The sequence below is a fragment of the Arvicanthis niloticus genome, chromosome 11, assembly GCF_011762505.2.
Source record: "Arvicanthis niloticus isolate mArvNil1 chromosome 11, mArvNil1.pat.X, whole genome shotgun sequence".
NCBI classification, from domain to species: domain Eukaryota; kingdom Metazoa; phylum Chordata; class Mammalia; order Rodentia; family Muridae; genus Arvicanthis; species Arvicanthis niloticus.
Genome location: NC_047668.1, coordinates 6017093 through 6028072, shown reverse-complemented (window position 1 = coordinate 6028072; position 10980 = coordinate 6017093).

The following is a 10980-nucleotide window of genomic DNA, read 5'->3' as shown; positions in this document are numbered from 1 at the left end:
CACCTTTTTTAGGAATAAGATTATTTTGTCAATCAATACATTTCACTAATCTTTGTACAATACTACTCTAGACACTTACTACTTACATGTAAAAACCACATATTTATTGTACTTTAAAAAATATTAAGAATCTTAAAATTACCCGACAGGTTTTTTGAATTAAGGACTAACTAACTATATGCTCCATTACACAATTAACATATAAAATAATGCCAAACAAGTTTAATGTATTTGGGGAGTTACAAAATGCAATATTTTTCTGAATATATGCACCTCTTGATTTTTTAAAAGAACGATGTTTTTCATTGATTTTTTTTTTAAAAAGAAACATTTGTAAAATTAGGAAACTGCACTTGTGTAAATATATGTATGGTAGGTTGAGCAAAACACTAACATAGCTGAGAAGGGACTAAAAAACTTGTTCTCTACTTATGAGAATGTTCAGGGAATCTAATATAATAAAATGAATCTTTCACTAGTTTTTCATTTCCAGAAACATTGGTATATATAATGTGAAATTCAGAGAAATGCTCATTTAAGAACATTAGTCATTTCTATTATGAAATATAAAACACAAGTGGGATATAAGTGCTAGTTTAATATATAGATGATAATATGACAGAAGTCCAGATAATGAAAAATATTTTAATAATTCTAATTATTCTGCAAATTTTAAATTATTATAATTTAATAATATTATTATAATATAATTTTCATTATTATGAAAATATTCAAATATATCCATCTACATTCATAGAACTCTTTTATGAAGTACCAACTCTGAATTAGGTCAAGTATTTGAAGAATGCTTCTATAGATCACATTAAAATTACTCTAACAACTGAATGGTCATAAGTCTCATTTGAGTTCAAAATTTCATAATGATTGTTACATAATAATTATAGAGATTGAATGTGTTTTATATATAATAATCATGTTAGTGCTGTTTCATACTACCATTATGTTAAGAATAAATATGAAAAATTTTAAATTAAGATAACATAAAAATAGTTTGCCTTCTCGTAAATAATTCCAAACCATTCCAGAGTGTGTTGGCAGGATGTTTATATACGTACTGATTTCTACTCCCTGCTCCTCTAGTCTTTGTGTAATTCCTCTAGAGCGAAGACAGAAGTAGAAAATTTCTTCTAATTAATGTTCTGTGAGAAAGGGTAGGGCTCATGGAAGATGTAAAGAAACTCTCTAGTCAATTGATAACTGTTAATTTAAAAGGAGATTATGCAGGGTGGGCTTGACCTGATTGAGAAATGCCTCAAAGACTAGCTAACAGAAAGCCCCTCTTGTTGTTTTGAGTTACATAGCTTCAAGAAGCTCTCCAAAAAAATGACACAGAGCTTCAGAGTTCTAGAACTCACTTCTGACTTGTCCCTAGACAATGCTAAGCACAGGAACCTACTGAACACTGCTAGATTCCTGATTAATGGGAACTGTGGTAATGATTTCACATTGTCCTAAGATGTTCAATTCTTTATTAGCATAGATTAAGAAGTAGAATCAAAGAAAGGATGAAGTTTAGATATAAATAACAAATAACTATAATATAAATTATATTCAGAGGTTATGAAAAATTGGATTAGTTTTTCATTATAATTACAAATGACATGTTTGAAACATATATTTATTTGTTGTTAATTATCTACTACACTGCAAGTTCTCTGGAGACAGGAACTTTGTTTGACCAGTTGCCATATCCCTCAAGCCTAAATAGTATGACATAGAATACTAATGAATATTAATTTATTAATGCTAAAAATAAATTATACATATTATAAACAGTGATGCTCAGATTGCAGAAATGGCCAGGAAAAAAAACCTAGACCCTAATCTTATTATCTGTAGTACTGTAAATATACATTAACTGAACCCTCACTTTTAACTCATTTTATTTTGACCCTTATTCTCCAATCTGTGATTCTGCCTTCATTATTTAATCTTTTTATTTAGAGACACACAATCATGGCCAAATATTTCTTTTTTTCACTTAGTGTTTAATTCATTGAAGACATTTAGAAAATTTATTTCAATAACTGTTTCACTAACAAATTATTTTTAAAATAAAATAACTTAGAATATGATACAGTATTAAGCAGAAATTATTTTTTCATTTTGTTATATACCCATCTCTTCCTGAAAACACTTATGTCATAAATAGTGGAGCACTGCTTGCATCGCAAAGACCACCTCCATGACTTGCTCCAATTTACACTCTGAAACTGAGTAACAAGTTTAAATAAGCTTCCCAGCTTGTGTTCCAGTAAGTGGGCCACCCTCTGCCAAGTCCCAGAAACCCTACTACCATTGATCACTTAATTCCTTCAATCTGATTTTTTTCATTTACATATTTTCTTTACACTTCTATGTCCAGTTTGAACACATTTTAACAGTTAATTTTTATTGAATTGCAATTTAATCTCTCATATTTTACTAAAAATTATTAATTATATGAGTCAACAACAAAGCTCCATTGGATAATTTTACATCTGTGGTCACATAATTAACCCTGGATGAAAGCAGTGGAAAAATGAAAAACAAAACCAGAATGGCCTGAATAAGGGAAAGTATTTGAAGGAAAGGTGAAGGTGATGAAGGCAGATGGAGATAAGAGAGCATAGATCCATGCAAGAAATCAAAATACTTTATATACTTATGTGACATTTCTAAAAAAAATTTAATCAATATAGAAAAGATAAAACACTAAATTTGTAGCCATATAGAAGAAAATGATAGAAAATACATCTTTAACTCTTGATTCTGCTGCTTAGTCATTGCATGATCTTGAAATGTAGTCTTTCTACACAATTCCTTACACATCTGAAAAATAAGATCATAATATTTTGTTTTATATCATGCTTAAACAATAACTCTCCCTACAAGTACTAGCACAGTGTTACAGTACACAAAATCACACATACTTATGTTGTTTTCCTAAAATACCATAGAACAGTGGACACCTTCCCTAAAAAATATTTTTGGTAACTACATATAGTGATTTTTGTCAAGAATATAAAAACTCGGGCTATACAGGTGGCTCAATGGTTAAGAACATTTACTCCTCATACAGAAGACAGAGTGTGATTCTCTGTCCTTTCACAGTGGCTCCCAACCTTCTGTAACTGCAGCTTTTAGGTTATTGATGCATCTCTTATGCTTTCATGGACAATGCCTACTCATAACACACATACATACATGCAAAACTAATATCTATCCATGTAAAATAAATAGTAAAATATTTGAATTATTAGAGATTAAGATGAAAGAATATAAAAACTTCGTATTTTTTATACACACACTTTAATACTCCATGAAATTCCTCTATTACCAGACATTCTCTTTTCATTTGTGGTGTTGTTTGGATTACATCAGTCCAAATTGCTGAAGAAATTTCACTGAATCCCCAAAACTACACTAACATAAAATACATAAGTGAATGTGTTTTGTTAAGTTCCAGAGGAAGAGTTACATCTTCTTTTAGTCTAAATCTATACAAGACATAATCTAGAGATTTAGATATAAATATTTAGTTATTATAGTAACATCAACTTTAATTTCATAAGAGGAAAATATGCAACATTAAGTAAAACTTCAAAATATTTTTTTCACAGCGTTTTCAGATTAAGTTTTCTAAAGCCATGATTATCCGGGAATTACTGACATTTGAAAAGTATACATGCTGTTGCAAAAACAAATAAAAACAAGCACTTCTAAAGAAGTACTTGATCTATTAAATGAAAAGTCTTGCTGATTTTAATTGTCTTAAATTCAAGACAGCAGCACTCAGTACTGAGAAATAGAAAGCCTGCACAGTATGAAGACTCTGAAGGCACTGCCCTCGTCTTCACACATGGAATCATTACAAACATTATTAAGAATAAAAGTATTCAGTAGTTTAAGAAAACCCGTCCACTCACAGTGCTTTATGTAGGCCAAAAAATATTTTTTAAAGCATTGACAATTTTCTTAATGAGCTATCTGACTTCTAGTATGATGTAAGTTGATGGTTAATGATCTGGAACCAAATTATAGATTTAAGAAATTTTTATTTTAAATAATGATGATATTTTTATTATTTATACATGTTAAATTATTGTTTAAGATTTCTGTCCCAAAGCTCTCCCATTTTGTAAGAAATATATATAAATAAATGCATTATAGCAGAAGTATTTAAATAAATATTTAAACCTACTCCAATGTACATATCTATCGTATATACATATATTTCTATATATCCATTTTATTGTCTATAGAGTAACTTTATGGAAAAGTATATTGATTATATAGATGAAATCTCACAAAATTGATAATACTGGCACACTTTAAGAGGAAATATTAATATAACACAAAGCTTTCTTTCTTAACAAAGTCAGCATGTGAACAAATTAATGATACCCTTAAACAAGCACCTATCTCAAATAGCACAGCCTTAGCACTTTCTGAACAATTTTGGTCAATAATAATGTATTACTGTGTATTGGTGTTGATGTGTGGGGATAGAACAATGGCATAGGTGGATGCAATGCATATATTTCCTTTATCAATAATAAAAGCTGCGATTAGAAAATTATCTTTTACTTCAAAATTGAATATGTAACAATCACAAAGCAACATTTACCCTTTAACCTGTTTTGATTCCATATTATAAGATTAAAATAAGTTCTACTGTGTGTGTGTGTGTGTGTGTGTGTGTGTGTGTGTGTGTGTGTATGAGAGAGAGTGTGAGTGCATGCTCATGCATGTGAGTACTAGAGACCAGAAAAGTGTGTCAGATCCTTTGGAACTGAAGGTTTGGTACTACAGACCCCCGCCCATGTTTGCTGAAAGTCAAATTCAGATCTTCTACAATGATAGTATATATTTTAACCACTGAGTTATTTCTCCACCACCATTAGAAATACCAATAAATACTTTAAAAATGACTCCTATACTTGATAAACACTTGGAACAAAATGTAAGTATAAAAAAATTAATGCACAAAATTTGGTTGCCTCCTATATACAGATGAGTGATAAATAAATAAGGGAAGAGAGATGTTTAACAATAGTCTCATGTAAAATGTCTTGAGCTATCAATAACCAAACAAATGAATGACTATTTAAAAAAGAATTTAGAAGTTTAAAGAAGTATGAATAAATAAACTGCTGCAATTATCAACATCTCTGCTCTCAAAGAATACAACAGAGTTATGGTAATAAAAATAACATAGTATTGTCATAAAAAGCAGACACACTGATGAAGAGAATCAAATTGAATTCCCAGATGTAAGTGCACACACCTATGAACACCTGATTTTTAATAAAGAAGCCAGAAATACATATTGAAAAAAGATAACATCTTCAACAAATGGTGCTGGTTTAAATCAAACTAGGTGTCTGTGTGTATGTAAAAGATTCACACTTAAGACCTTGCATAAAAACAATTCTAAATAGACAAAAGACCTCAACATAAAACTAGACTCACTCAACTTGATAGAAGAAAAAGTGGAGAATAATCTTGACTCATTGGGACAGGAAAATATTTTGTGAACATGACAGTGATACCACAAACACTAAGAACAAAAAGTAATAAATGAGACCTCATGAAACTTAAGAGTCTTCTCTGTGGCAAAGATAATATCATTAGGAAAAATGTCTGGCTACACAATGAGGATTGATTTTTTTACCTACTAGACATTTCATAGAGGGCTAATTTCTAAACATGTATAAGAACTCAGTAAACTGGGCACCCGAAAACTAAATAATCTAATTTTTAAAAATGACATACAGAACTAAACAGAGAATTCTCAGAAGACCAAACATAAATGGCTGAGAAACATTTAAAGAAATGTTTGCAATCTTTAGTATTCAGAGAAATGCAAAACAAAACTACTTTGAGATTCTGTGTTACAGATTCTGTGGCACAATGACACCTCCTGCTATTGACAATATGAAGTAAAAGTAACAGTCACACATTGTTAATAGGAGTGTAAACTTATACAAGCAATGTGGAAATCAGTGTGTTGATTAGAAATATATCTACCTAAAGATCCACCTGTACCATGCTTGGACATCTACACAGACACTTGTTCAACCATGTTCATTGATGTTCTATTAATAGCAATTGAAAGGAGACTACATGTCTCTCAAGAAATGAATGGATAAAGAAAAGTCATCTGTTTCTACAACTAGATAGTCTTTAGCTTTTAAAAAAATTAATGAAATTTGCAAGTAAATGGATAAAGTTAAAGAAAGTCATCATGGATGAGGTAAATAGACCCAAAAACACAAATATGGCATGCATTCCCATATATGTTAGTTATTAAGCCTTCTATATGCAAGCTATAGTTCATGTAACCATAGACGTTATGCATAAAACAAGAAAGTATTTGAAAAGGGTTGGCTTTCCTTGTGAGGGAAAATAGAATAGAGTGATAAAATGATGGACTAGGAGGATGAGAACACCAGGATCAAACAGGAGTGGAAAAGATAGAGGTGGGGAAAGTGGGGAATATGGAAAGGAAAAGCTAAAACGTTTGAGTGGTAGTATGAAAACATAATATAGTAGAAGTTTCCCCAAGTTCATGCATATATGAAGGTAATATAAATGGAATCAACAAATAAAAAGGATGACAGAGCCCCACCTGGACATTTCTCTTGATCCAGTGAAAACTCTGGTTCCAGTTCCAGGAACATCTAACTGAAATGTTGGCCAAAAGTGCTACATGGAAATTCCAAAACAAACTACTCTATTACCAAGGCTACTGGTGACTCTCCACAGTCTATAGTAAAGCCCTCTAGATAAGACATTAATTGCATTTCTTACTGGGCATGGAAAGATCAAGCTCTTGCCTACCTACAGCCTTCACCACTTCAGTGTGGTGTTCATGATACTCAAAGGTACTTTGCATCCTCACAGAGGTGAACATTAAATAGAAATCAAGTTACAAACCCTCCAATCTACAACTGTGACCTGCCTATAGGATGCACTGGTACAGTAGTACAGCAAACCTTGTGGAAATAGCCAAGACATATTTGTTTGGATTTAAGGCCCACTCCATACGATGGAAGCCATGCCTGACACTGCTTGGGTATCAAAGAACCTGCAACAAGATAGGTCCAGGGCCTAGGATAAAGCCAAATAGTACTGCTATATTAAAATAATGTAGCCATAAAATGACCCCTAATGACCTGCTATACTCATAAGTCAGGGTTTTGTTGGATCATCCTGATGTAGATGGGTCCTTCCTGATGTAGATGGGAAAAAAAACACAGGGAAAAAATAGCTAGAATCTATCAGGACAGCATCTTGGAACATTCAATCTTATGTGAAATGTCTCCATCAAGTCCCTCCCCTCAGGGCTCAAGGAGTTATGCAGAAGGGAAGTGACAAAAATTGTTAGACACAGAAATGATGGAATATATGAAGGAAACAAGTTCTTCTAAATACAGAAGAGCCGATGTACATAAGACCTCACAAAGACTGTGGCAGCAAGCACAGGGCCTGCACATGTTTGTGTCAGATGATCCCCTAGGAGTGACGGGGTAAGGGAAGTTAACATAAGCCCTCATCCTTAACCCAGAAGCAATCTAGTGGATGGGTACCTGGAATTAATTTTCTCCAATTATTGTTCTTTGTATACCTGTTTGTATATTAAGGAGAGAGAGAGAGAGAGAGAGAGAGAGAGAGAGAGAGAGAGAGAGAGAGAGAGAGAGAGAGAGAGAGAGAGAGAGAGAGAGAGAGAGAGAGAGAGAGAGAGAGAGAGAGAAAATGCAAGAAAGGAGAAACTATGGATTTGGGTTTTATAAGGGAGTAGAAAGGATCAAGGAGGAGTAAAGTAGAAAGAAAATATAATTAAAATATATTTTATGGAAACAAAATGTATTTAAAATTTAAAAATTTACTGCATTTGCACAGCACACTTCCAAGTTCTTGGCTACAGATAACTCATGACGTATAACTTCCAATAAACTTTTGTTGTCTAAGAGCCATTGTATACGATTATTTACTCCAAACTATGCATCAACACACACACACACACACACACACACACACACACACACACTCACTCACAATTTATAACTCTACAACCAAATGCAACTTACATTTCAATAAGTAAAAAATCACTTTCCATTCAAGATAAGGTCCTGTAATAGAACTATGATTCACCTTTTAATCTGAAACATAAAATATGCTGGAATATAAGAGACAATACACTGGAGAGGAATCATGAAAAGATAGTGATACTTCAGAAACCAGAAACAAATTAAGGACCATATGCTTGTTCTAGATTACTGTCATTAGAACTCCCAGAGATGACATGGACAGGGGAAACCTATGTAATTCCAAAGATATTTTCATGTAGGCATTCCAAGATAATTTTAAAAAAGCCAGAGAGAAGGCTATGTTAGCTCAAACCCTCCAAAGATCTGCAGTATACACATCAGGGTATCTAGAAGAAAAGTACTAAGACAGTCAATGGAACCATGACTGTTGGGTTAGAATAGAGATGGCTGTCAAGGACTTACGTGTTTGAATGAGTGGCCCATAGGGAGGAGCACTATAAGGCAGTGTGGCCTTGCCAGAGGAAGTGTGTTATTGTAGAAGTGGGTTTTGAGGTCTCTAATATTCCCATCTAATACACAGTCTCCTTTTGCTGCCCATTGATCAGGATATAGAACTCTCAGCTCCTTCACTAGCATCGTATTTTCCACTATGATAATAACAAACTAAACCTCTGAAATTCTAAGCAAAGCCCAATGTTTTGCTTTATAAAAGTTGTTATGGTCATGGTGTTTCTTCAGAGCAATAAAACCCTATCTAATAAAATGGACAAGAAAAGAATCACCCAAAGATGGAAGAAAACTGGAGGTGACACTTCCAGAGTCCAGCCATGCTATAAACCACTAAAGCGAAACCTATAGATGCTGACATAAAAATATATTGAATAGAATTAATCTTACAATAGACATCACATAATAAGTAGATTACAGTATGATCTAATAAGAAGAACAATTAAAAATGTGTGGTAGTTATTTGAAGAAGGATAGAGAAAAATACACTAAATTTCATATGGCTTGGTTGTCATCAAGGTTTCATGTGTTAGAAACTGGATCTCTAAAGGTGACACTACTAGATAATGATGAGGACTTTAATAGGTGGGGCCCATTTTGAGATCCCCAGATCTTGCTTGATGTGCAACCTCAGGTGGGTCTGAGATAGTGACCCTCTCATCTCTTTGCAATGTAAGAAGGTATTTGAGATAAAAAAGTAAACCTGGCCTCTCTCAAAATCTATTGCTTTCTGTGTGAGACTGGATCCAATTCTCACATATGTCCCCACCACGGCAATTCACCATAAATGACAGTGGAGAAGGTCCTTGCCAGAATAGACCTAAAACAGTCACAATGCCCATGAGAATTGTGAGATGAAGCCACCTACTCATTGAGTCATCTGTTTCTAGCATTTCATGGAAGTAGTAAAAATCTGAGATGTTCATTATACTGTAGGTAGAAAAAATGTGAGGTTGAGGTTGTATTCAGTAATAGATCATTCCTCTCATTTTGGAAACTATTTTGGCTATTCAGTGTTATCACTGATTTTATTTCATTTTAGAATTAGAGGATACATTTTCTGTTAAAAATGAATTGTTGTAGGAGTATCACTTTAATGCATTGGTTAAATTTGTGGAGAGTTGATGTACTCATTAAATTCTGATTTCTAATCAATGAAGATCAAATGAATCTTCTCTTTAGTTAAATATTCAGATATATTTTTCAGTTTTCAGTTTGCAAGAACACACTAGCCTGTGCTAGGTCAAGGCTTAAATATATCAGGTTTTAAAATTTTAAATAGTACTCTAATTTATATTTATAAGTACTTGTTAGCAGTAAATGTGAATGTACTTTTATATTGGTATTATATTACCTACCTTCTTAAAAATTCTAGCTAACTATTTTTGTAGGTGCCACTAAACTTTGAACATGCATGAACATGCTATTCTTTATTATTATTTACTGGATATTTTATTGATTTACATTTCAGATGTTATCTCCTTTCCCTATTCTCCCTCCCAGAAACCCCTTATCCAGTGCCTCCTCCTGCTTCTAGGTGGGTGTGCCCTCACCCATCCACCCACTCCCCCTCCCCTGCCCTCAAATTTTCCTACACTGGGGCATTCAGTCTTCACAGGATGAAGGACCTCCTCTCCCCCCCAATGCCTGACAATGCCATCCTCCCTTACGTGTACGGCTGGAGCCATGGGGCCCTCCATGCGTGCTCCCAGACTGGTGGTTTAGACCCTGGAAGTTCTGGTTGGTTGGTATTGTTGCTTATGTTTTATTATTTCTTAGTCTATATGCATGTTTTTCACATTTCTTGACTTTCTAGTCTTACTAAAGTTACAACTCTACTAGTAAATAGAAGATATTGGGAAAGATATGTTGTCTCGCACCTGAATTTAGAGAAGAAACAATCAGTCTTAATTTGTAAGTTTATATTAGATGTAGATTTACTATTTTTCCATTAAGGCTTAAATTGTTTGCTCATCAGATATATTAAAGTCCAAACATAATGGTGAATGTCATTTTCAAAACAGGATCTTTGCAGATGGTCATTATGCAATGGGCTTATTAAGAGCATGTCTAATTTCTTTCACAAACAGAAATCTAGATGCATACTAGATATTCGCAGAAGAGATTATTCAAAGCCTAGAAATAGTCAATTAACAAGGGCAGGGTGGGTGAGCTGTTAGAAACTGTTACAGAAACATGGAACTCACTCCTACCCTTCAAAGACCTAAACAATATCAGCTTTCCACACCCCTTACAACTTAAAACTATCCTGAACTGAGAAATTATCAGATTTTACTTTCTAAATGCTCTTTCCATGTTAAGGGTTGGGAAGTTTTGATTTACTATTTTGCCAAGAACTGCTATCATGATGGAAAGTTAAATGTTGCCAAACAATTCTTTCCTACTAAGATTAATA